The sequence below is a fragment of the Sinohyriopsis cumingii genome, chromosome 2 (assembly GCF_028554795.1).
Source record: "Sinohyriopsis cumingii isolate HCF-2022 chromosome 2, ASM2855479v2, whole genome shotgun sequence".
NCBI lineage: Eukaryota > Metazoa > Mollusca > Bivalvia > Unionida > Unionidae > Sinohyriopsis > Sinohyriopsis cumingii.
In genome coordinates, this window is record NC_142962.1 from 57,697,658 (window position 1) to 57,725,320 (window position 27,663).

At 36.7% G+C, this 27,663-nt stretch overlaps 1 long non-coding RNA gene across 3 annotated transcripts in view; it reads right to left on the reverse strand.

Annotated features, from left to right (window-relative positions):
• Window positions 1–6,786: 6,786 nt before the first annotated feature.
• The window catches only part of LOC149804937 (uncharacterized), a 29,224-nt gene continuing 8,347 nt past the window's right edge, over window positions 6,787–27,663 (reverse strand). For 2 of the 3 annotated variants that reach the window (XR_016414744.1, XR_016414742.1), the window contains exon 3: window positions 11,156–14,991. This is a non-coding gene — a long non-coding RNA (uncharacterized LOC149804937). Of the gene's footprint in view, window positions 7,378–11,155; window positions 14,992–27,663 lie in introns of those variants that run through there. The other variant, XR_016414743.1, reaches the window with a different exon arrangement.

The window sequence follows — 27,663 nt, forward strand, 5'->3', positions numbered from 1 at the left end:
TAAAGTGGAGCAGTCATCATAATAAGATTTTCATTTTGGCTACGTTGGCAGCTGTATTGAGTGGTTACATCTACTGCCTTTTAATATAGTATAAGATTTTCATCATGGCTACATTGGCAGCCATATTGAGTAGTTACCTCAATAACCCATTTATACAGTAGAAGCTATTTTTTGCAAGAATTTTGAAAACCCAGTATTGAAATCACATGTTGATAAAGAACTTCCTTGAGGAGGAGTAGGGATAAGATTTGAAGATGGCCTCCATTGCAGCTGTTTTTTGAGATCAGATTGGCACAGTGTTTATTTAGGACAGATTAGATATTATGGGAAGTCTTTTTTTGAAAACCCTGTGTCAGCATGATCATTCTTTAATGACGAATATTGCTAATGTTTTAGTATAAAAAAAACTTAACGACACATCCATTCACAAGGAGTAGCACTGATTAAATCTATAGCAGTAATACATAGAGCGGAGAATTGTCAATAAGGCACAGTATACTCGTGCACCTCTCATGCCTATGCACAGAACAATAATTTTTGTCAAGGATGCCATGTTAATGAATGTATGTCGAAGTTGAGACTAGAGAAAAATTGCTTGTTGCTAGTGTTTTACCACAGTCTTGTCTTTTCTTCAACAAATATTTAGATCTCATTGTTACAGGTCCCTAATTAATTTTACATGCTGGTAACCACTCCCCTCTTTTCAAAATATTGTTCTTTTAAAGCCCCAATACCACCATTATGTGCAATAAGTCATATAAGCAAGATCAACTGAATAATACAAACTCTTGAAAGATATTGGTTCTAAACATCATTGGATGGCATTGAAACTAGATAATATTGAAGTTTCATCACATTAGGAGCAATGTAATTTCTCCCTGGACCAGAGAATCCTGGCCATTTTTCTTACGCTTATGAATTAATCTGATGTTGATTGGCAACATCCTTAGGTCAACTGTAGGTCAACTGATTTAATTCGAAAGCTGCAACTAAAGATTTATGATATTGCTACCCTATTCTCATTTTGCATTTGATATGTTGCAGTACTCAGCCTTGAATTTATGACTATTTTTTCTTTAAAGGCATAACTTGGCGTGCATTATATTTTTATATGTCCTTGTTGTATGATTATTAATTAATAAAGAAATCTGCAACAGCTGGCTTTGTCTTAGACCAAGGTTTGCCATTCAAAGTATTCCAGCATTGCAGCTAATGCTCACTTTTTCTTCTCAGATCCACTTACAAAAGCAGGCTTTCTGCTTTTCATTCCCTCTTGAACAATTTATCTGCCATGTGCGAATGTTGTTATTAGATTAGTTACTAATCGGATTTGTCAAATATGTAACAGCACTACTTTTGGAGCACTCTCAAAATAGAACAGAATTATGAGTGACGTCGGTGACTGAATTAGGAGGTGACACCTCATAATTCAAACTGAATATTTGAATGTCATTTAACTGAACAGCATGATTATTTGAAAGATCAGTTAATGTCTGATAGTATTTTAACTTATCATTTGCTTCCCTCCAAACTCTAGTAAGATTTGAATAATGCAAAATTTATGAAAAATCAGCAGCTTTGGGGCTTTAAGTAACCACTTGGGTTACCTCACTCTATCCCACCCCAAGGTGTTAGGATAAACTCAAACTCAGTATTACATTTACAGTTGGTTATGGGTGAGTCTTTTGTTCTAAGCAAAGCAACAGCTCCACCCCAACTCAGTCGGAATTACGTATCTCTAATACATTGATTTATCTAAACACTAAATTTGGTATTTTGCATTGTTTATATATGGTGTTTGGCATATTATTGTGTGTCTGTTTGCATTATGCTCCTGTAATATAGTTTATCAATTGAATATCTTACTTTACTACAAGAGGAAAGACAAGTGAGTTTTTATTGTCTACCTTTAGTGTCCACAGAGGTGTATATAGCACACACACTATATAACAACAGATGAGTTCACAAGTGACATTGCACACATAATGTCATTATTCATTGTTTTCTTGCAGGAAATTTTCTTTCAGAGATCAATGTCAGGACCATCTATGGGGAAGTGTGGCCACAAGAAAAACTAATGTGAAACTTACACAGACTGCCTAACCTGTTCCAAGTGCACATGGAAAAACTGTTGAGTGATTTGTAAATTATAGTCAGCTGAAATTTGGAAACTTGCTGATTTCAGATGCACATACAGAGGCAGGAGGAAATTTCCCACTGCCTCTTCAGAATTCTCAGGTTTCTCTCATGCAGAGCCCCTAGGGCCTCAATACAAGATGGTTAGCTCTTCAGGTTCGAAGATTGCTCGTGGATCCCAGATTATAGGATCAGTCTTTTTGGTGATGTGAGGACCCTCCAGAAGGATGGAATAAACTTTAGACAACTGTGTCATCTCCCCCATGAGGGAGAAGTAGCTGAGTACTTTTCATTTTCAGAACAGCATTTGTACCCACCCGCAAGGGGGAAGCTCCTCATGCTTCACATCTTCAGGTAGCATGTTGTACCCTTCCACAAAGGAGAAGTTGCACTGTACCAATCACTTCCTGTGTAGTTTATTGTACCCTCCTGAGTGGGAGGAGCATCACACCTGTCACAGTGATGGCTCAGATGAGCAGGGTTTTGATATATCTATGATGCCTGACCAGTCATTGCATGGTGACAAGGTAAGTTCATCAGTTCATCTTGGTGATTGGTCAGCTCATACTGGTCACTGATAAAAAGCCATCAGTCATCTTGTTCCATTTGCCAATCACTGTTCACATTATACACAGACCTTTGGGTTCAGACCAAGTTCCCTCCTCTGACCTCCCTGCCTTCATATCCTATGTAGGAATGGGAGTCTGAATTATAACAGGATGTGGGGTTCTCCACCTCAGTGGAATTGGTCATTCATGCCCAGAGCCTCTACTCACTGCAGTGAGTTATGGTCAGTGGTACAGAATGTTCCTATATCACCTTTATCTCCAACAGACTGAGTCTCAGCTGTTCCCCTGTACAGAATCTATTCCACGATGATGATGCACAGTCTATCCTCATCAACTCTTATGAGATAAGTGTAGAAGCAACCCCATTGATGCCTTTTATCAGGCTCACTATCTCCTCTCACTTTGGATGAAGAAGTGAAGATTTGGTCTTTTGATAAGATGGTAAATGAGTGCAGGAATGTTTTTCCTCAAGGAACCATAGTTGTGGAACGTGTGGTCCAGAGATGCACAAACATGCTACATGTATAAAGTGGATCAGTGCCCTAGATAGTGAGTACTGGTACATTGCATTTTTCTCTGGTTTTGATCAGTTTTAACACATCAACCAACTCACCTGACAAATTCAGCTATGCAGTAGTGACAGCTTGTGTATTAAACTGTTGGCTTTTTTTTGGTGGGGGTGGGGGGAGGATACTAATTTAAATTATGTAGTAATTACCCATTGCTATTGCCAGAGGTCCTTCTTCCACCCTGCTTGTAATTATTATATATAAAACAAGATGATTATTCTCTGTATGGGCATGCAAGTTGCACAGGTGGACTGTCCTACTGTCCATTCTTCACTCTGGGGGGATGTACTCGCATCAAACAGGAGGTTTCTCATCATGGAAAAGAGTAAGCTGTGCAATAGTGACTGGTAAGTATTACATAATTAAAATTTAAACCCCCCCCCCCCCAATTTTTTTTTTTAGGATGCCTGCCATGGCAGTCATGTTAATATCAGGTCAGCTGCATTTTCATCTAAAATTAAATGCATATCACAAGAAGTCAGTTAAAGACCATCAGTTCAGGGGAAGTAGTTATAACAAGATTTTTAAGAAAGCTGTGAAATAAGTATATGAAAATCATTAAATTAAGATTTTCCTTTGAAGAAATGTTTTTTTGCTAAGCCCTCTTTAGTGGAAAGCAAGATATAGCTTTTCTGATGGATTTCAAACTAACTTGATAAATTGTCTTCATACCTGGTGTGATTCATAATATGACCTTTTACCTTAGGGTAAAGTCACTGTCATAGAAAATTTGCCTTAAGTTTTTTTTTTGGTTAATGATCTTTGCATATATTTCCTGTGCCCCTTGTTAGATTCTCATCGTATTTGGCACAAATTATTACGAAGCTAACACAATTCATTCTGCAACACAGTTGCTTGCTCCATTGACCTTGTGGTCAAGTAACAGTGATAGAAAATTTGTGTTAAGGTTTTGGATTAAGTTTTTTTTCTTATTTGCTTACATTAACTAGGTACTCAATGGATATTCTTCGTACTTGGATTGAATCATTGTGAACCTATTGTGTTTAATTTTGATGTGCTGTCAAGTTCCTTGTACTTTGGAGCGACAGTCACAGTCATAGAAAAATTTTGTTAAGATTTTGGTTGAAATTTTTTCATATGCTTGGTGGATTTCCTTTATATTTTGGATGATTCAAGTTTGGTTGAATCAATATGAAACAAAATACAATTCTGTAACCTGTTATTTGACCTTTTATACTGGACATGACATGTTTTACAAATATGTTTTGATAATGTGCCCAGCATGCAATCCCAGGTTTATTTGTTCTCACATACTGTCTATAGTCACTTATAATTTGAGTCCAGCTGAAAACTGTATGGATGCAGATCTGCCATCGCATAATGTACCAGCAGATCTGCATCTGTGCATTTTTTTAAGGAGTAATCAGTAGAACAAACAATATATACCCTGGTCTGCAGGTGCATTATTCTATGGCAGATCAGCATCTTTGTTGTTTGCAGTTTGACTTGACTTATAAGCAAGTACAGACGGTAACATTATTAATATTAATAAGTTGGAAATAATGATAAAATGTTTATCATTTGATACATTTGTCAGGGTCATTCTTCTTCAGGAAAGGAATGAAGAAATGCAACATCATACTCTTTTTTTTCTTCTTCTTAATTTGTCTTACTAAGACAATGCCAGATTTTTTTAGCATGAGTGACCGAAGTTTAAAACAGTTTGAATAATACATGTTCATAGTCAAGAAAATTAATACTTTGCTTCTTCCCAAATGGAATAAAAATCTATACATAAGTTCACTGACATGAAACTTGTATTTATTTCTTATTCCCACAACATGATGTGTAGTCATGCCTAGCGTGACAGTCAGCTAGTTGTTGAGGAAAAGTACATACAAAAGAATCGGTTAAATTGCTCTGTTTTACTGTGGTGATCTTTGGAAGTAGATGTCCTTTGTTTTAATATTAAAGTTATGTCACAGTTGTATTATGGATAATAATACTTCTGGTAATGTCCATAATAAAGATGTATTATGCCACAATAAAAGCTTTGCAATCAGCTTAATTTCAGCAAAAATGTATATATTGAGAACTACTTTTTGGCACAGTAGGGTTTTTAGTTGCAAGTCACAAGTCTGTCATAAAGGCCTTTTTAAAAACAAATTTTCTCACATGGCTCTAAAAGTTTTCAATGCGGTGTCTTTTCACCTGCCTGCTTTTGTTTGCTGATTTACAATTTTTGTTTGCAGAAAAATTTAGGTCTGTCAGTATCCTGTGAACACGATAAACACAGGTGTTTAATCCTTCTAAAATATATAACTCTGTCTGCCTAGATGAAAAAGATTGCTCTGATAACTAAATCATAAAGGCTTCTCATTGTCAGTCATGCCACCAAGTCTTTTTCTTTAGGGAGTAAGAAATGATTTTTGTCTCATTTTCAACAATTCAGCAACTTTTTCTTTTTTGCACATTGTGCTTGATCTCACAAACAATGTAGATTTTCTGTATATGCAAAGTATTCCAATAAAAAAATTCATTTAGTTTAATGAGACATTTTCACATGTCTCATAATGCACAAGATTTGGATTATTTACTTGGACCTCAAATATTGGAGACCGTGACTAACCTTTACTGGTCACTGCCATCTCACCAATGTCCACGTTGGTTCAAGTCTCAGGCTTGGCCAGTGTGGGTATGTCAGAAAGTTTGCCATTAGCTTCCTGTGAGCCTTTGGTTCTTCAGAGGGTTTTCCTGGGTTCTTTCTCGACCAGTTATACTGGCTGTCTATCATGTACCAAATGGCATTAAACCCATAAAAGCAAACTTTATCTGAATAATACACAATGAGATGTGGATCTGTGTGTTGCTATGGATAGATCAAACCACAGCTCAAGTGAATGAGAAAGGAACAAACAATTCAAGTCCCCAAAGTGAAAGATATTATGCAGTGCTGTATGCAGTTTTGAAAATGGAAATTCAGGGACACTTTTTCTTCTCTCAAAAACTGGTTTTCAAGTAGACCTATATAATGACTTTTACTCATTGGAAAAACTGACCAGTCCAGTGGCCATCCCATGATCAGGACTTGTATTACCAATAGTATTGTCCATATTTTATTTTAACATCATTCATTGTTGGCATATTCATGTTATGTACATGCAGGCACATATTACTTTTCATTAGGCTGGGTAAAATTAAAACAAGAAATGTGTTCAGAGAATGTGGATTCCCCCAAAACCAATCTGCATTATTTACACATGTAAATGACTTAGGTTACTGACCATAAACATTTAGAAAATTGGTAAACATATAAAAGAACATGCACACAGCTGTCGGTGACATAGAAGTGACCCATTCCGATTAAATAAATACACGTCCACATCTCTACTTAAGAGGACTGTTGTTAGGAATTTTATTTTAACTCTTTTATTGAAGTATGTATAATTTTCATGCTGAATGTCACATCTCGAGGAAAAAGTCACAAGAATTGGTTGTTGTGTGCATTACACATCAGACTGATTCATGGCTGATCATGCTGATAACATTTTATTTAAATTATGTACATGTTTAGAAATTTTTTTAAAAAAATCTCTGATTAGTAATATCTTCTTTTAAAGCAACTTGTTTTTAAGCCACCATGGAGTTTCTTAGTCAATATAGATCTAGACAAGCATCCCATGTGCATGTTCACACAGTAGTCTGGCTGTATTATCTATTGTTTTCATCATGTACATGTGTACAGCTGTAGGAAACTTTATCAGGACAATCCAAGGGATGTTTTACAAAAATGTCAAGTATATTCATCAAAGACACATCTTCTACACTGAACCCTGTTACAAGGGACTGACAAAATGAATATTTTTATGAGGGTGGGAGGGGGCTGGTATTTAGTTTCAAACCAGAGTATTTTTATCTTAAGATAATTAATTTTGTTGGTGACAAAATCACAGATCCCCCTCCCTGGATTAATTAAAGTTGGTCCCTAATAATCGGTAAAAGGATGTTCAGCAAGCCTCATAGGGAGTCAGTGAGGTTGAGTTTCTAGCCATTGGATCCAAATGCATCATTCTGGTTGTTGTATTAACCTGTAACACATTTGGAAATTTTGGTAAACCTTGCAGCCTTATCCCCGACAGCACCTGAAATTGACCATAACCAAAATGTTACATATGACCAGGGTGTATATACAGTACAAGCTCTACTACTGTCATGGTGGTAAATAGAGTTATATATTTTTGCAAATCAATAATTCACCAAAATTTCATATTGATAATATGCTAAAATTAAAGATTTACTGTAATGATTTCACAACCAGGTTTGATTTCATGTTTACAAAAGCACTGAATGACCTAATCACCAGTTAAGCTCATTGTATATAGTATATCATAAAACCTGGAGATACCATGTGGCAAATATAAGTGCAGAGCTCTGTCTAACTCCTCTTGGTGGAGTAGGTGGAAATAGTATTTTCAACAGAGGGGTCATGATCATGAGGGAGGCTGTGACCTTTGTGTGATTTCTCTTTTCATAGATCATTCAGCCCACAGATACAATTACAAATTGTGCAAGGCAAATAAAGGTGTATCTTATCAATAAATGGCTCAGAAAGTGAAACTGATCCATCTTCAAATATAAAAAGTGTACAGAAAGCAAGACTATATCTAGAATTCTGAAGGAGCATGCTCTTGGTAACTGAATTTGGCATTTTTCCCCTTTGAAATGATTTTTGGGTCATAAAGAAAAGGTACTTGATCTTTCCATTTTGTAATTTTTTACTTAAGTCAGAAAGAAATAGCTGGGTCTACTATACAGTAGGATGCACCAATGCAGAATTTACACAAATCCTATACAAAAATCATGCCCACAAAAAATCAACCAAATCAAATTGTGTGCAAAATTTGCGGGCTCTACCTTTGTTTACTCCTGTAAATTCCCCCTTACATTATGAAAATTACCCCATTTTTTTCAAAAGGATGACAGAATTGTTTATTGTAGTGAATTTTTAGTGTTAGCTTTCTGTAAAACAGAATGGGCAAATAACTAAATTGGCTGAAGAAACTTGTGCACTAAGACAGTGAGAAGGCCAAGAAATGTCATATATTTGTTTATGACCGCCTTGAATTTCGTTTGATTATATCCATAATGGCATGGATTTAGAAAAATAGGTTGCATCACTTGACATAGATAAAGCTAAATTTAACTTGCTATATCTTTATCTCTTGAGGGCAACTTGGTTATATCTAAAGTCTGTATATTTTGTACTGCATGTTTTCTGCCAGCTCCCCCTCCCACCATTATTTTGTAGGTCATCTTGCAGAAATTTAACACAGTACATTGGCATGAAGTTTCTTAAAGTTTTTACAGCTGATGTGAATCTGTTATCAGGTTTGACCTATGTTACTAAAAAAGAAAAAAAAAAAAAGAAAACCTTTTAATGACCTCTAAATATGGCACATCATAAGAAAACTTTTTAATGACCTCTAAATATGGCACATCATAAGAAAACCTATTAATGACCTCTAAATAGGGCACATCATAAGAAAACCTTTTAATGACCTCTAAATATGGCGCATCATACTGCTCAACATAATTTGACAAAAAATGAGAGAACATATTGAGCACTAAATGTAAAGACTTTAAAATCGACTTAAAGTTTATTTGCCATAGAATGTAGCAACTGCTACAACCAAGCAAAAGAATAATCTTTAAAAGTGTGATAAATAACATTCTGACATTTGAGTCTTGGTAAACAAATGCTGCAATTCTGCAATCAAATATAGAAAAAGCTATTAGCTCTTTTCATAGAAAAACATTTAGCAGAATGTGACAAAATTAGAATGCATCCTTATGTAGAGGCCTTTCAAGTTTTCACTAATGATGGTGATTCCTGTCAGATATAAATTGTTCTGAAAACAGACATACCTGTAACGGAACTGCAATGGTTTGGCAATGCATATTCCAAAACCCCTACAAACACCTATACTCATCACACCACTCCCCCACACCCCATGACAGTGATCCAAACATTGTTATTTTTTGAAAGCACTGTAAACATTGTTAACTATATCATGCTGAGGAAATGGGAGCCAAAGACGCATCAAGGCAGACAACCTAGCCTGGATGGATATTGAGTCCATAACACCTGAAGTCCAATGCTCTGCTAATTGACCTACCTTGGCTCTGACAGATTGCATGTATAAAGTTTGCTTTGAACAGTAATTGTGGTTTTTGTATATTTCACCTTTGACCCATTCTTAGGGACCCTTGGGGTGGGAGCCAGAAATGACATCCATTTCACATACAGTTGGCACATGTGTAACATAACTACAATTGTAGTGTTCAATATTTGTATCTATATCTTCATTCAGATAACAAATCATTAGTTATAAGGATGGAATTATCATTCAGTTTGGTTAAAATGTACCTTCCATCATTTGTGATGGTCGGGTGTCATAATATTATTTATAGGACCTAAACTACAGTGGATTATATTTATTACAAACACCAATAAGACTAGGGAAGTTGGTTTGCTGAAAATAGAAACATCATCCATGGTCTGGTTACTACTTGATTATATCTAGAATTCCATTAAATCCAACTTCAAGATAGTCAGGTTTTGAAAAATGAATGCTTTCTGCGCAGTTCAAAATGATGACATCATTACATATGACATCATCCATGTGATGTCACATTTTACTTTGGTGTATTGTAGCACTATAAATGCTGGGAGAGACTGGATAAAAATAATGTGTTTGCAATTTGTTTCTTTTATTAAATAATGAAAAAGAAAAATGGTTTAATCATAATGATGTAAAAAGGTGATGCAGGCTTTCAAATAAGGAAAACTATTGTGATCTTGGTTACTGTCATACTTACAAAATTCACTCAACTATGTACCCTATTCTTTTTGAATTTGATAGACTATGGTCTTCAACCTGTGCAGATCTGAGATTTTAAATAATTGTTCAGTTAATAATTTATGGGCAGTTAGTGATGCTGTTTTTCTCATTCTTTTTTTGTGTGCATTGACCGTAATTGGCGATATTGCAAAGAGCAGCAAAAGAACGTATACCATCCTATACAGTTTTTTTGTGATTTTGGATTGCTTGACTAACTGGTGTCAGTACTTGCTTAAAAATTGGATCCATGTACAGACGGTGCAAATCAAGATCTGTCTTCCAACATGAAATCCTTAGTTTTACAGAAAATGTTATACTTGCTGCTGATGAGTCATTAATTTCCTGATACTGCACATAAAGGATACCTTAATTACTTCTAATCAGATTCTTAAAATTCAACCTGATTTTTAGCCCCAAAAGTTAATAAATTAGTCCAAATATGATAACCATCAAGTAACATTAAATAACTATGCATTCATAAATTTTAATTTCCATCATATTAATTTTCAGCAACCTACAAGCAACCTACAAGGATAATTGGGTCAAATTGATTTGCACTCTTTCAACTCGGTTCAGGTGCGATAAATGTTTATGGTTGAGACTCATCTCCAGACTTCAAGGCAAGCACCTGGAAATGAAATTAGCATAAATCTTGAAAACGTAACCAGACTTTGGACCAGATTACTCTTTCAGATCTAGATTGGCATCAATCTAGAATCTCAGGAAAACGTCAAAATGGATGCAGCAATACAGCATGGAGAGATTTTTTTACTATTTACCTGAAAGTGATATGTTTTGCAGACTTGGAAATGATTTTGATTGAAGTTCCTAATTTGCAGCATGAGGCTAGGTTGCAAAATTTTTAGACTGAGAGTTGTTAAATCCCATGGATTGCAGAGGAGTTTGATCCATGTTCAGGACTAATAGGTTTAAAAAAGATATGTTCTTGCATTGAATTGAGATTTTTCTTTTTCTTTTTCATAAAAATTCAAGCCAAGTAACATGCCATAGTGCTTGATTTGGGCAATTCACTTATTAAACTTGTTTTTGGGGCATGCTTGATGAGAGACTTGAGGATGTATTTATTGTTCTGCAATGGGCAGATGATTTTTGTGAGAACTGTATATATTTTGACTGGGTTGCAAAGCATTTATGTCTTTATTGATTGATGAAGTCAGTCTGTCTTTCTGTACTCAGAGTTTGTTTTGGTCGCTTTCTCAGACTGTTACAGCTATCACTTATTATAACACAATTTTGTATATACATAATGCAGTACCACTATGGATCCAATCAACAAAATCAAGCAAGTGTATTACAGTATGGGCTGAAAGAAGACCAGGTGAAGCTTAGTGTTATCTCTTTATTTCCTCTTCAAAACAGCATTATTTAAAAATTCGTGATGGTTCTCACTATATTAGGGTATGGTATATTCTCAATATGTCATGGTTCTGTGCATAACATGGTTTGGTATACTACTGTCACAGTCCAGTGATTTTGGTTAACCTTTACCTTTAGCTCATTTTCTTGGGCTACATTACTACTGAGTCACATAACTTGGTATGTAATTACATAGGGAGGGGTATCAGTCCATTCAAAACCAAGATTTCCAACAATGGAGAGCTGATGCAGAATACAAGGTAATGTTATGTTGACCTTTTTAGTCATCCAGTGCCAGATTACCCATTAAGCACACAAAGCAAGTGCTTAGGGAACCAGCCCAACAGGGGCACCAGAAAAAATTCAAATTAATTGTTGATGATAAAACTGTTGTTGTTGTTGTGGGGTTTAACGCCATTTTTCAGCACACGATAGGCTATACATGGCAGCCAGTATTAATGGTGGAGGAAGAACCCAGGAAAACCCAGGAAAGAACCACCGACCCACGAGAAGCTACTGGCAAGCTTTCTCACATACCCACATTGGCTGAATCTGAGACTCGAACCGGCGCAGACAGAGGTGAGATGGCAGTGATCCGTAATGGAGAGCGCTTTAGACCACTCGGCCACTTGGAGCCCCGAAGATAAAATTGAATGAATTACATATGACCATTTGGAATGATGTCAATACTGGTATTTTCTAAACTTTTTAGCTTTTAATATTGTTTTTATTGTTTCATATTTTGTTGGGGGGTGGAAGAGGGGGTGGCCACCATAATATTTTCAGTGCTTAGGGACTTGGTAGGCCTTAATCCGGCCCTGAATTCACTAGTCAGATTGCAGCTTTCACGTTTTTGAAAGAGAAGTAATTTGGAACATAACATTTCAGGCAAAAATTATCCCTAATATGAAATGCCATGCTTTATTTGATAGGTTCTTTAAAAGAAGTTGACAGGAAATTTCTTTCTTAATCACAGCTTGGACCTTTCTCAGTACCAGTCAGATCTATTTTTTTTATAAGTTTGTTGTTTGCACTTAGATCATTTTCTCAGACACTAATACTGGTCAGGTCAGCATTGTTGACATTTAGATGGGTAAGTATATGGTGTAAAGGAACCAACACATCTGCAGATAATGGTATCTTGTGAATAATAATGAATTAACACTATTCATGGTTTGCAATCTGACCAGGATGCAAGTAGCAATTTTATTGGGGTTTTTGAAGCTCTCCTGGTCATAGACCAGAAGAGCTTATGAGATGGTATTTTGTTATTCATCATCCAACTCTGTTCATTAACACCAGTTTATTAAAGCTAAGGCTCCTAAACTCCTTGGACAAAACTTTGTACAAACATTCATCCTATGGTCTACTTACTCCTAAGTAAAAATTTGGTGCTTTTGAAACATCCAATATGGCCAATCCAGCAGCCATATTGAAAATCTTGTTATTGCTACACCTGATGAAGCGGATGGTCATATCAGTAGAGGGTTCTTATGAACAGACTTCTAATGATGTCTCTCTAGTTGGTCCTAAATGAAACTGGAGCTGATTTGACATCCTCTGTGGCCACAACAGCAGCCATCTTGAAATCTTGTTATTTGCTGCTCCTTTTGATTGGAAAGTCATATTGACATGGGGTTTTCACTGGAATATTGTCTCTACATCATATTGACATGGGGTTTTCACTGGAATATTGTCTCTACTCCATCATATTGACATGGGGTTTTCACTGGAATATTGTCTCTACTCTGTCATATTGACATGGGGTTTTCACTGGAATATTGTCTTTACTCCATCATATTGACATGGGATTTTCACTGGAATAATGTCTCTACTCTGTCATATTGACATGGTGTTTTCACTGGAATATTGTCTCTACTCTGTCATATTGACATGGGGGGTTTTCACTGGAATATTGTCTCTACTCTGTCGTATTGACGTGGGGTTTTCACTGGAATATTGTCTCTACTCTGTCATATTGACATGGGGGGTTTTCACTGGAATATTACTTCTACTCCTCACACTCTTGATTGGAAAGTCATACTGACATGGGGTTTTCACTGGAATATTATCTCTACTCCTCACACTTTTGATTGGAAAGTCATATTGACATGGGGTTTTCACTGGAATATTATCTCTACTCCTCACACTCTTGATTGGAAAGTCATACTGACATTGGGTTTTCACTGGAATATTATCTCTACTCCTCACCAATGGATGGCTGTATCAACATTAGGTCTTCACTAGCAGACTGAGTTCATATGATTTACTGTACCTAGGTGATCCTAAATGAAAATGGTCCCAATTATATAGTATATACTCACTTAGAAGTCAAACAGCGAAAACAAAGACCCTGATCTGCCATAGCATAATGCACCTGCATGTCAGGGTTTATGTTGTTTGTTTTGTTGATTACTCCAAACAAACTGCACAGACCTGGATCTGCAGGTGCATTATGATCTGTGTCAGTGCAGTTTGCAGTTGGACTCTAAAGCCAGCACATACAGTGCATCCAAGAAAGGCTGCCACAACAGTTGAAAATCTTTCTGTTGCTACTCCCTCTGACTGCATGGTCCAATTGACATGGAGTTTTCAACAAAAGTCTTCTAATGATGTCTACTTGGTCCTAAATAAAACACTGTGCCAATTTGACAGTATCTCCACTACAGTAGATAATTTAAAAATTTAGCTGTCACTGTAGAATATGAGAGATAGTTTCAACACTCAGCTGTTAAAAAAGTACAAATCTTGTGAAATTTTTGAAATTCTTTCTGCCCAGTAGAGCATCACTCCCTTTCATAGACTTGTATTAAAATCAAGAATAGACTGTTATTTGAATTACATGTGAATGTTTAACTAATTTTTGTGATACTGAGTAGGCTTTTTGCCATGTCATGAAGATGCATATACAGTATTGTTACACAAAGAAAGTCTTATAATGTTTGGGAAATGGTTTCCCTTATTTGATTTAGAGGAGTAATGCAATATTGGTTCCAACAGTGGCTAAATTCATTGAAGAGGATCAGAAGATTCAATCAGTTTTTCATTTTAATTATGACAGTTTGGTACCTAAAAATTGCAAGACTTGTCCTGTCATTTTGGAAATTCACTTCTGACTTCTGATGCAATATATTTGGTGAGTAGTATAGTATTAGGAAGATTGAGACTGTGTTTTTGTATATGCCTGCCATATGGTGGAGCATATTAAGTTGTGATGTTGTCTATCCACCATTCTGCCCTGTACCAATTTTTTTTCTGCACAAAAACTTGGGTTCTTCACTATCTACAGTTACCAAACTTTGTGGATAGCTTGCACTTGGGTAAGGGAAACTCCATTTGATTTTGAGGACAGAAGTCAAGGCATAGTTTCTGCACAATAATATACCTCAACCAATCTTTGTTGGTTCCTTGTTCTTAGGCTGGGGATGAAGCCTGTTTATGTCAGGGTCAAAAGGTCAGAGGTCAGGGTAAGTCTTACTGAAATATAAAGAATGGTTTACACAGAATAATTTCAGTTCTCTATCATTAATTGTTATCAGTCTTTGGAAATTGCTAGCACTTGGGATAAAAAAAAGAACCCAATTGATTAAGGAAAAAGAATGTCAAAAATCAAGGTTGTTCACTGAAAGAAGAAAAAGGGTATCATTAGTTCTACATCACATACCTCAACTAATCTTTGTGGATTATTTGCACTTGTGGTAAGGAGAAAGCCTTTTGGGTTAAAAAGGTCAAGGTCACTGAGTGAAAAAAGACATATTTTAAGCATATTATCACTAGTTCTCAACCACAAAATCAGAATTGAAAATTGTGCATAACTTTATGGATAACTTTGTGGATAACTTGTACTTAGGACAAGGAAGAAGCCAGTGGTCTTTTGGGATGAAAAAGCCAATGAACTACATAGAGGACTATTCAGCAGGGAGCTATAATGTGCTGCTTATGATAGTCTTGTTAAGAACTTGCAGAAATGCATTATTTAGCATTAAATTGAATATTTGTGAGTCTGAATAGAAATTTCTGATAAAGCAAAGTAAATAATTGGTGAATACTCAGGTGCAATGAAAACCAGATCTAGAATAAATATTCAGTAGTACATAACCTTTTTTGGTGAACCAGATTATATTTTTAGAAACATCAATACTTTAGGGCAAAATTTGGAATCTAATGCTGACTTAAGTAATGAAGTGTTGTGAAAATATTGTGTGCACAATTACAATCATTGATTTTATTTTCTTCATACTTTGCCAATTTAACATTTTCATTAAAATTCACCTGTATTTTCACTAATAATTCTGATATTTTGTTTGTATGTGTGCATTTCAAATGAAATGAATCAGTTTCACAAAAGAATTTTGATGTATTCATTTTACCTTAATTTTGTAAACATCAAATATTATTAGCTTTCCAGTTAGATCTCATTAAAGATCCATTATTTGGTACATCTTTGCAATTTCTCAGTTTCTTCTGCCGCTGCTGCCATTGCAACTCTCTGATGCACACGGTGGTACTTTGATGTAATATCAGCATGGAAGAGATAAATAATTTGTTAATCATTTGATGAATCCAGTTTTGCTAGGTTGATCTATTTTGAGGATTTGGTCCGATAAGAATAATAGGTGCAAGTTGAGATATCACCTACATATCGAATTCAACTCTTTCCATGATGAAAGAAATTGATTTAGTGGTGAAATAAGGTGAAATGTTACCACTGTGTAGCATTTAAAAACACATCAAACTGTTTATTTTATTTACCAACAGATTACCTAACTATACCTGAATACTATAGCTAATTGCAATAGACATGAGAGCTTACCACACACCTGTCTTCAAGTGTTGCCATATTGATTCTGTTGATACACATGTTGTTTGTTATGCATATTTATTGGTTAAATAGATTATTTATAAACATATATAATTTTGTACCTTTCCTCCACTGATTAATTTGGTAAATGAAACCCTTTTGGCAGTGCTAATGCAGATTGCATCTTAAAGATTAAAGGTGATTAAAGGGTGAAGATTTAAGTTTTTATCAGGCACATAATGATTATGGTTTATTAAGGCAGTTTTTTCACATCCTCAGTTAGTCTGGATAAATTATATAACTCCCATCTGTGATGATTTTCATCTACCTGCCAGTGGTCTTGGTGATGTCGAATTTGCCCAGTGTCTTCTCCAACATGTCATGGTAGATGCATGATTGAGAAAAAAACTATGGCAGTTTATTGGTTAGCATCCTAGATGCATGATTGAAAGGGTATGGGTTTGAATCGTACTATTAGATCAGTCCAGGCTGGCTACTGTGGTTCTTCTGAGGGCAAAGCACTTGATTCCAATTGTCTTGGCACTAAATCACATCTTGTGTTGCTGTAAAACTCAGATCATCAACAACTGACCATAAGGAACACAAGTGCATCACAGTTTAGCTACATGTACCTGTGTGAAGACTGCATTTTGGGAGTCATTTATAACTGCATTAAGTACCAAGTGAGGATGTGGGGAATAAAAAATGAGAAAAAATGTGCAAATCGCAATACATAATTCTTAAGCCTTTGCAGCAAAATGATATGAATGTTGTTCTGTGTTTAGATATACTGGTCATAGATCAGAAGGGCTTATGGGATGGCCTTTTGTATGTCATATACAATTGGTACTTCTCTGATGTCTATTATGTCGACCACCACATGAGCCATCTTGAATATCTTGTTATTATTATTCCTCCTGAATCAGCATATGGTTCTCATGAAATGAAAATGATGTCAATCTGACATCTAATTTGGCCATTGTGGCAGCCATCTTGAAAATCATGTTATTGCTTCTTTTCTAAAACAGAAAGTTATATCAGAATGGAATTTTAACCAGAAGACTTCTTATGATATCAACTTGGCCCTAAATGAAAATGGTGCTTGGATATCCAATATGGCCGCAACAGTGGCCATCTTAAAAATGTTGTTATTGCTACTTCTCTTGAATGGATAGTCATATCGACATGAGGTTTTAACTGAAAGACTTCTTATAACGTTTGTTTGGCTTTAAATGACAATGGTGCTGTTCTGACATCAGCTATGGCCACCATGACAGCCAGCTTGTGAATGTTGTTAATGCTATTCCTCCTGAATGGAAAGATGTATCAGCATGGGGTTTTCACTGGAAGATTTATGGTGCCTAGTTGATCTAAAATAAGTATTCCACCAACCTGATGCACCATATGGCCACTACACTGGCCATCTTGAAAATCTTTTTGATACTATTCTTAGATGGAGAGACACATTGACATTGGGTTTTTCACAAAGTACTTCTTGTGATCTCTATATGTTACTAAATGAAAAAGGTGCTGATCTGATATCCTTTATGGCCACCATGCCAGCCCTCTAGAAAATCTTGTTATTGCTTGTTCTGCTAAATGGAAAGTCATATTGACACTGGGGTTTTCACCAAAAGACTAATAATTATTATCTAGTTTGCCTGAATGAGAATGGTGCTGATCTGACCTCATACAGACTACCATGGCATCCAACTTGAAAATCTTATCACTACTTCTCCTAAATGTAAGAACTGCTCTGGTAGCTTAGTGGTTAGAACATCTGCCTTGGATGCAGGAGCTCATGGGTTTGAACCCTGGCAGAGTCATACCAAAGACTTTGGCCCGGCCCTATGGCAAGGTGAACGAGGCAACCTTCTTGGGCCCCACACTTTCAGGAAATCAACTCTGCACTGCAATTTTTTGCTTGGGGTCCTGCCCTGCATGCTGCCTTGGTCCCTGCACTTCCTAGCACCTGGCCTGCAAAGATTTATAAAAATGGTACTAACAGCTGCCTCGCTAGGTACTCAGTATTTGGAGGTTAGTGTTAGGACTGGTTGACCTGGTGTCAGGATAATGTGACTGGATGAGACATCATGCTATATGTCTGTGGCATGATGCCCCAGTGCTAGACATCACTATAAACTGCCACACTGCAGACATTGTAGCAATATGACTGAAAATTGTTAAAGTTACACTAAAAAAAAGATCCAAATCCAAATCCTAATTGTAAAGTCATTTTGACTAGGGTCTTCACCAAAAGACTTCTTATGGTGTCTAGTTGGTCCTAAATGAAAATGATGCCAACCTGACGTCTAATATAGACAACACTGGCAGCCATCTTGAAAATTGTGTTATCAATACTCATTGTGACTTGATGGTCATATATCAACATTGGGTTTTCACCAAAAGACTTATGACATCTAGTCAGTTTTAAATAAAGTGTGCCCCACAAAAATGCAATTTGGCTTCTACATTGAACATAATCTCACTACTTCTCCCAAATGGATGGAAATAGGGTTTTCCCCACAAGTCTTCTGATTGTGTCTAGTTTGTTGTAAATGAAATTGTTGCCAATCTTGCATCAACTATGGTGGCTAATTTGAAAATCGTATTCTCAAAAATGTCAGAGATGGTTTCAAACCTGAGCAGTCAAAAAGAAGAAATGGTCTTGTAATTAATTCCTGGAAATTATTTTTGAACAGTAGAACATCAGTCCTTTTGAGGGACTCTTGCTGTAATATTGACTGATAAAATCAGAGGTATAAATAAGCTGGGCAGCATTTTCTTCTGGCTGTGCTTTCAATCGTACAATTTAAAAGGGCATTATGTAAACATGTCATAAAAGGTGCAGAAAAAACCTCATCCTCCTATTATTAGGCAAATTCACTAATTCATCAGAATGATTGACTTTATCATTCAGGCTATGTGGCAGGCTTCTCACTGATCAAGATTGTAGCCTACATTGTTGGAGCTTTATGCATGTGAATTATAAAGAATTAACTAAATATCTGACTTTTTCATGCTGACTAAACCTTTCCATAATATTTTTAAAAGATGCAGCAATATTCATATCACATAACTTTCCACCATTATGGCACTGATATCACCCAGCACTTGATATTATCAAGACTGTATTTGTACACATTTACTGTGCATGTCATTTGTACAAGTATTTTAAGTTGACAAGTGCATTGCTATGAAACAATATTTGGTGGTTACCCTTAAGTTTAATTGTTATGATTTTGCCTTTTTTCCTTTAGAATTTAATCTAAGTATTTGGGTTTTTATATTAGTAATACAAAACCTGTTGCTAATGCATAAGTGGTATTTTTCTGGGTGGAATATAGCCTGACGGTGTGACAATAATTTTTCTGGGTGGAAAATAGCCTGACGGTATGACAAGAATTTTTCTAGGTAGAAAATAGCCTGACGGTATGACAAGAATTTTTCTGGGTAGAAAATAGCCTGACGGTATTACAAGAATTTGTCCTCACTTAGTGGTAACTAGAAGAATTTAGAACATGTGATTGCCCCTTTGCCACTCTTAGGCAGTAGATGCTTTCAGCCTGAAGTGGGATCATCTGTTTGCTTATGCCTTCCCATTCTTCAGGATGATCTCTGTGGTAATTCACAAATAAGAAACTCCACTGCGCAGTTCATTTTTGTAGCCCCTCTGTTACCCCAATGACCACAATTTAGTAATCTTCCTTTTCTGTTGTTGGACCATTCCAGGCCATTACCTCAGTGGAGGGATCCATGTTGTGGGACAGGATTCTCCAACACAACAGTTCATGAATTCTCCACCTGTTTGCTTGGAACTCTCAAATTATTTCTCACCAGGACCAGTTTTGAAAAGAGTAGCAAAGTGCATGATGTAGCCCAGGGCACAGTCAGGTCAGTGATGTAAGTGGAGTATCTTTGGAGATTGGTGCAGTAGGAAACATGGCAATCCTAGATGTCTTACTATGAGCACAATGGATCTGCAAGCTTCCATTGATAATAATAATAATAATAATAATAATAATGAGGACTTTGTATAGCACATAATCATCTTACTATGAGCACAATGGATCTGCAAGCTTCATGGCCTGTCCATTGATAATAATAATAACGAGGACTTTGTATAGTGCCTAATCTTTAGAAGCTCTATGTGCTTTACAACATTTTAGACAACACCTATAACATAAAAAACATGTACATGTATAATGATACGATTACAAAAAAAACCACCATGAAATTAGAAAACATAAAAAACATCCTGAAAATATTTAAGGTAGGAAACATTATTAGGTCTTTAAGTTTGTTCCTGCAGTTGAAATAAGTGAGTTTTAAGAGCACTTGAATGGGATCACTGTGATTTTGTGTCTAAGTTCAATGGGCAATTCATTCTGGTTTCTCCTCTTTGCCAGCCAGGTTCTTAGTAGATGAAATAAGGAAATCACGAGCTTCCATTGGTTGCTCCACTCCCAACTGAGACGTCGGTGCCAATCATATCATTGCTGGTGATGATTCACTTAGACTTTTATGCTCAGTTAAAGCTTTAATGCTTTTATCTGGAAGTCTCAGATGGGAGAGTAAATGGTAGTAAAGGTGTTTTAAGGGTTAAGCTGATCTTTTAGGTTCACCAATTCAAAGTGGATTGCATATAATATCAAGAGAGCTTATCAGTCCCTTCCTGAGGGTACCTTACATTTATGAAATTAGAGCTCATGAGGTTTTGAGCCAACATTATCTCAGAGGCCTGTCTAACTCATTAGTGTTTGGAGGATATCCAGAAAGCAGCATTTTAGTGATCTCGCACTGTGTTCTCTCTTTACCAATGTTCATGGGTTCATGAAAGCAAAGTCATATTTTTTTGGGCCCAGATATCATAGCTCAAAAAGTGCCCTATGTGGTTGCCATCAAGCAGTATACCTCAATTCCACAGGCCATTTGTGGGATCATCAGCCTCCCGCCTAAGTGACAAATTCAGCCGTGCAGGTTTTGTATTACTGATATTAAAATGAAGGGTTTTGGAGGGTGGGTAAAACTTATTTTAATGATGTAAAACTTGTCTGTAATACCTTATGAGATTCTCTGCTCCCATCTTGCATTGTTGTCCCACTAGTTTACACTGTCTTAAAAAGAATGAAGAACAGTGGTAATGGGAAATGTATCTGTGGGTTGGACCAGGAATGATCTCATTTTAGAATCTTCTAGTTCACCCTAATGAAAGGACAAATTCTCATCATATGGGCAGGGTATTTTCCACCCAGAAAAGTTCCAGTTATGCAATAGCAACAGGTAAACAGTACACATTAAAATTAGTTCTTCCTCCCCAAATCAAAACTTCATGTTTTTATCATGTGGCAGTAATTCATAGGGTGAGGTTTTTTCCCCTGAATTATTGATATAATAGTTTAAAATTTTGTATTATTTATCTGATTTCATATGACTGTGTGAAAAAGAATAACTTATTTGAAATTTTTCATCCTGTCAAACCAAGTGGAAAAAATCCACATGAAAATGGAATAATCAGAGTGATGATGATTGAAGATAAAATGACTTCAGAATGAAGAAAATGAATTTGTACTCACTCAGATTTTAAAAAAAACTTTTAGCTGGAATGATAACTTGTTATGGATTGAACGCTACTTCTGACCAAAACAAAGCCTAATTCGTATTGACATTGAAGCTTCTAGTACAGTATGTTTTAAAATTATCCCTATCTACTTCTGGAATTTTTTTACCCTCATCGTGTTGCTGGAAAATTTTGGCAAGTTTGTACATGTACTGTAGTAAAATTTAGAGATGAGGTGTTTCTGACTGCCAAGAACTTTTTTGTGGAGACTGGGTCATTTATCATATGACTGAGCAAGCCTGACCATTTATCATACTCTGTCTTAAGATGATATGTTTGGAAAAAGCTGTCAGGTAAAAGGTGAATTATTTTTTCAGCCGGATACATAATATAAAAATACTGGGGAGGGGGGCAAAGACTTCTGTATAAAATTCCTTCTGTCAGAGAAGAAAAAGAACTCCTAAAGTTTAGTCTAACAAGGTTTAAGTCTCCGAGCATAAAGCTAATCACTTTAATAATAATAATAATAATAATAATAATAATAATGTGGACTTAGTGCAGCACCAAATCTTTAGAAGCTGTCAGTGCTTGACAGTATTAGATAAAACATAAAAACATAAACAATGACAACATTATAAAAACAAATACCATGAAATTACAAAATAAAATGATGTTAGGTCACTTGGATGTCAAGCATTAGTTGGGTTCTGTTTATGATACAGAGGTTTCTATTAGTAGTAAACAGATGGAGGGTTGGTGACTGATAAGGTGAGATGGCATATGATGCAGAGGTGATCAGATGCAAGTTCATGTGACACCGATGAAGACTTTAGAATATTATTATCAGTTCTTTGAATAATCCAGTCTAAAATGTGACCATGTTGATGGTTGAGTTGGCTAACTGACTGACTGAGGTTGAAAAGTGAATCAGAATCTATGAGTTTTGATGTGTATGGATTTCCAGAACAGTTGGAGTGAAAATTGAAATGTCCAAGAATAATCAGGTTGCCACCTATCAAATTTCCAGAGAGATTCACCTTGTTTTTTTTTTTCACTAGGAGGAGGTCAGTAGAGGCAGAAAAAAATGGACTGACCTTTGTTCCATTTTGAATTAGATTTGGACCAGTTCAAATAATGTGTTCAAAATTGAAACTTTGACATGGAAGTTTTGATAACTGCAAAATTTGAGCCTCATGCAAGTGTGTAAAACTTGTAAGTTATTTTTAAATTTGGATTTTGTATGCCTGCTAATTTTACAGCTAGTGTTGATGGGATTTGAGACTTCAGATGTGTTTAGTGTGGTTGGTGATGGGGGCAGTTCCCAACACCCAAAATATGCAGCATGGTACTAATGCAAATAAGACATCTGCACATTTAAGTTTTTAGAAAATGGCTGAAAATTCAGATTTGAATTGAAGAAAATATAATAATTTCTTTCTTTGAAGCATTTAATACAAAACATAACTGGTAGACTTAGCATTGCCATATATCACACACACACACACGCACACACACAGAATCATACAGATATTAAATTAGCTAAACATTCAGCTGTTCAAATCCATTGGAGAGTGAAATAACATTTGCTGCTGTCAGTAGTTTTGAAAGTGATGCATTTTGTATTTACCTGTACTATTCCAGGTACTGAGATTGTCACATTTTATGTATGGAGTAAAATCTGACTTCAAAAAGAAATATTGCTGGTGATCATGATCTATCTGGTGATTGGTAATAAGGATGGCTGAAACGAATCTCATTACAGATGACAAAGTGCAATCACTTTTGTCCCTTCAACAAGCATATTTGATTGACACAATTTAAAATAAATTTCGTTCCACTCATGTCCTTTAACCTATGTAAATTAGCTTAATCCCCATCCCCCGCCACTACAGAACTTGAGCAACAACAAAAATCTCCATTGCTGCAGTCAGTAGATTAAGTATATTTACTGTTTAAACAGGCTGCAGGTTTCTGTAACATGGTTTTGAGAAAGTTCAATCTTTTATTTCTTAAGATTTATTGGTTAGCAATTTTGTTATCAACACAACTATTTTGGTGGGTAGGGGTGTACAAATCTTGTTTTTCTTGTGACATACCTTGATATGGCAGGTATGGCTTAGGGTTTGAGCTATTTGGATAGTTTCTAACTATTTACTAAATGTAGTTATTGAATGTAACTTGTTTGATCACTGCCATGGCTGTTTCTGGTTCATAGTTCTTTCTGATTTCATTCAGTCTATAATTGAGTAGTTAAAAGGTCTACTCTACAATTGTTAATATAAACAGGGGACTGCTTTGTTAGCAGATGGTTGGTGGATTGCAGAAGTATACCTTAAGGTTAACCATTTGTACATGTATGTAATTGTTACTACCCACTGAGGGAAATTTAGAAGGCATTGCCCAAAAAATATGGGATTAAGTTGATACTGATTGAATAAGGTAGCAAATCAAGACACTAATGAGCATGATGGAGAGAAACTGGATAGCATAATGGTGGCATAAAATTGATTCAAGATTTTATTGAGACTTGATATCCAGGTCATTTTAGTCCATCAGCTCCACATTTCTCAGGTAGCTGCTTCTGTGTTCTGTGTGCAGCCACTATGTATGTTCTGTATATGTCAGTGTAGCTGGAATTTCAGCTTGAATAGCTGATTTGAAGAGGCACCTCGTTAGTAGTATGGGGTTCAAGGGTACCAGCCACTGCACCCTGATTTTCCTCTATCCATTTATGTATGAGATGGTTATGTGTTTTGTTTTTGTTGAATGGCACTTTGAACATATTTACTGGCTACCAGGTATAACATGCTGAGCAAATGAGAACTAAGCACTTTTCTCACAGTCAAACTGAGGCATCTGACTTGAACTGTCCTGGATGTCTATTGAACCAAGAACCCTTGGATTATGAGTCAAGTGTTCTACCAGCTGAGTTACCATGGCTCCCCTCATTATGGGTACTGATGATTTTAATTTTGGCTTCATATATGTAGCATTATAGTCAGCCATCATTGCTGAATTGCAGCAGATCAGCTGAAAGTCAACGTCTTATAATGAATGAATCCAGTTTAAGACTGTGTATAGCAGATAGTGAAACCTGTCTATAGGCGGACACTAATGCTGGGATCACAAAAGTGTCCTTGTTAGACATAGTGGTAGACTTGTACTGATTCAGTTTATTTTTTTATTACAGTAATGAATCTTCATATACACTGTATCAGAATCGCTTGTAATGGGACATGTGTAATCTTTTGTCTGGGAAAAGCAGGTCACACACCAGTTTTTTCCTTTTATGTTGTGTATTTAGTTATCTTACACCATTCATTTTCAGCTAACTGGTAGCATTGTTTCCTGTTTTGAATTAAAACATCAGAGATTGTTTTAATTCCTTGAGACAACACTTTGGTACAGTAATTTCTTGCTTTTATAATATTTGCTTAGACTCAGTCCGCACAAATACTTTTATATATTTACTTGTATAGAAGTTTTTGAATAAATCTTCTTTTCAGCAGTCTCTTTTAGTAATGACTAGGCAGGGTGTGGGTGGATGTACCATTACACTTGTTTGTGGTTGCGTGAGGTATGGGACCGTGTCAGACTTAGCTGCATATATGGAAGGGAGTTCCTTGAATCATCTTCTTCCTGAGAATTAATCTGAGTTTTCTTTCACTGGGTCCCATTGGTCTCAGAGAAGGATTACCATAGCCTCTTTGGAGACTCTTAGGGTTAGTGTGTCCCTCCCAAAAGAGGTTATAAATGGGTGGAGAGTGAGTCATGCCATTTTTAGGGAGGAGCTGCACCTTCCTATTATCTTTTATACTAGGACAGAGAGTGAGTTATGCCCTTACCTTAGGGAAGAGCAGCATTCTCTTTCAGCCAAAAGGCCAGAGAGTGAGTTGCACCCACTCAACTCACCTATAGCTCCATACAGGTTGGAAGTGAATTGGGGCCCCCCTCTCCCTCATTAGGGAGTAATAGCACCTTTTCAGTCCCTGGGGCCTGTTGCCAGTAATAAAGGCAGGCACCTGATAAGGAGAGAGCTCTGATATAGGTCCTTCAAAATGGCAGTTTCGTTCCATTGGGGGTTTGGAATTGGCATAAAGATACCAGGCTATGGTAAGGGTCTGGATCAAGGTATCTCTCTGCCCCCATTTTTCCAATAATCACTTTACATTCCTATGGGATGTAAGACTTTCTGCCACAGGGAAGCAATCTGCCATTTCCTTACATTCAGCCTTGGCCTTCAGGACCTTGGTCACATGGAAGAGAGGTTGATGCTGAGAGCTGTAGATCTACATCTTCCTTTTATCACCATGGGTCTGCAAAATTTGGAGTGGGATGGGCCTTCTTCTCCCCAAACACTCCAGGAGGGTATAGAGTCATTCTCCACCACCTGCTGAGCCTTCTTCTAGGGACAATCTGTTAACTCCATGTCAGGAGTTGGATTTATGACCTGCTTACCCACAAGGCTCCCCTGCAACAAATGGACATTGGGTTGCATAGTCCTTCCTTCCAGTAGCAAGAATGAGATGAAAATGTCATTTCTGTACCAATTGTTTAGCATGAATTTGAGACTGATCAGGGTTGCCCATTCTTCTTGTCCCTTGCCTCATCCCATCTGTAGTAAAGGTGGCAGAGGAGGATGAGATCTGGTCTTTGACCAAGCAGTAAATGAAGTAATCTGTATTCCAAGCTTTGAGACTCTGGTGACACTAAAATTCTTTCCAGCTTGGAGAAACATCCTGGGTCTAACTCTCAACCAGATCCCTTGTACTCCTCTCTCAGTTATGAGTAAGGTACTTTCCCAACTGTTCAGTAAGGGCTAGGACTTTGCTCGATCACATGAAAGGATGTCCATCAGAAAAAGAAGAGAGAAGACACTGTTCACCCTCCACATTGAGACCTTTGGTCTCTGCAAACTTTCCACTTGGTTGCTGAAGTGACTCAATTGGGTGCTTCCATGAGGACCTGGGCCTGCCTCCCAGTTTAAATATTGGAAACTTCAGGACAGAAGGTTAAGTCATTAGTAACTATATCCTTGCATGCTGACCACTTTTCAACCTATTGAGGGTGGAATCTCAGTTGCCAGTTGCCCTTGGCATGCATTATACTTGTCCATGCTTTGTCAGTGGAGTTTCTCTGCCTTTGCAGTTAGGTTGCTCTGGACACACTCAAGGTCTTACTTGAGCATAGTAAGAATCATCTGAAGGCTGCTTCCTGGAAGCAAAGAATATCCTTGTGGCTCATCCCCTTGGCTTCTTAGTATCACAGAGACAGTAACCCTAGTCCTTCACGTCCTCTCTAGAGCCCATCGAACCAGCAAAGAAGCAAAATCAGCCTGACTGACCATTGGGTCCTTCAGTGAATTTCTTTAAATCTGTGTTTCTCCAGCTAAAGCATTATCTCCATTTCAGATGGGCAAGGATGGGAAGCCCTTGGGACACTGGTTCCCACAGGTGGCAGGTTAAACCTCTTTTCAGAGGCTTGGTCTGGCATATGTCAATGGCTGGGTCCATTCTATCATAAAGCTGGACACTGGATTTGATTTTAAGATCTCCCTTTTCTAGTTATATCACCCATGTTCAATCTCAACATTTTGTCTATGTGGGGATTAATTTCCTCACAAACAGGAATGTTCCTCGGGACAGAGTAGTCAAGATCCTGTCCCCTTTGAAAGTGCTGTTTCATCTTGCTGGGGACTTTGTACTCCACAGCAGATATGGTTCCCACAGGCAGACAGCATTTGTGCCCTCACCAGTTTCTCCTTATGGCAAACTGGAAACTACACAGA